Here is a 1339-nt window from a genome sequence, read left to right on the forward strand (position 1 = left end):
GGTGGAGCCACATGACTAGTTCTAGCCAATGATATGTGAGCAGAAAACACCTGTGTCACTTCTGGGCTAAGGTGGGAGAAAGCCCATTAGTGCTTCTCCTGTCTTGCTTGTCTGCTTCTGCAGCAGCAGAGGAGGTTGTGTGTCCCAGTTGATGCAACCGCAATATGACTGAGTTCCCATCAGCCTGGGTCCCTTATTCCCCTGATTCCAGATGCCCCTCCCTTAACTTCATGCAACCATCACCTCAAATTTGGTGAGGCCCTCCATACCTGTTTTTATTCTTCTGCCACATTTATACTTATACATAAGCACATCATATTGCTTTGCATGTATTTAAACTTTAAACAAACGGTATCTTACTGTATATGTATATCAGTCTCTGTGTTGTTTTTCAGTTAACATGTCTTTGACATTTATCCAGGCTGTTACATGTAATTCTTACAAGATTGAACAAATACACCCAGTTTACTTACCTGTTTTCCTCCTACTCATTTGGGTAGTTTTATTTTTTGCTGTAATAAACAACAGTGCAATACATATTAGTTTATAGGCCCCGTGAGCACATGTGCAGGAGTTTCTCAAGACTTTGCACTTCAAAATGGAATCCTCAGATTGATGTGCATGGACAGCTTTAGTTTTACTAGATACTAACAAATAAAAATACCTAACACTTCTATAGTATTAACTCTGTGAGAGGGCCCTATTTGAAGTTTTTCATTTTATCCTCACAGAAGCACAATGAGGGACCTTAGGACAGGGTCTGGTTTGACACAGTAAGCGCTCTTTACGGTTGGCTGTTATGGTCATTTGTGGTTCACAGATGAAGCAGCTGAGGTATAGGGATTAAACGGAACTTGACAAGGTCACACAGCCAGCAAGGGAAGAGGGCTTCCTCCCGAGTCCACGTTCTTAAATACTGAGCTCTCCTCCCCGTGGGCTGCAAAGGTCACAGAAGAGAGTTCTTTTTTCTCCAAAGGCTTGTAGAATTTGCTATTATAAGCATTTCTTTTTTTGTCAATCTCATGTGTATGTTATTTCATTATTGTTTTTATTTCCAATTCCCTAACTAGAAATTGAGTTGTTGGGGGTGGGGTATAGCTCAGTGGTAGAGCGTATGCTTAGCGTGCACAAGATTCAATCCTCAGTACCTCCATAAAAAACCAAAAATTTGAGTTGTTTTTCCTAAGTTCACTAGCCATTCAGGTGTTGTCTTTTGCTATGATTGACTATTCGTATATTTCTTTTGCCCATTTTTAGATTGGGTTGTTTGCCTTTTTTCTTACTTATTCATAGGTGTTTTCTACATATTCTAGAACGAATTCTTTGTCAATTATATTTA

Source organism: Camelus bactrianus, chromosome 8 (genome assembly GCF_048773025.1).
Source record: "Camelus bactrianus isolate YW-2024 breed Bactrian camel chromosome 8, ASM4877302v1, whole genome shotgun sequence".
NCBI classification, from domain to species: domain Eukaryota; kingdom Metazoa; phylum Chordata; class Mammalia; order Artiodactyla; family Camelidae; genus Camelus; species Camelus bactrianus.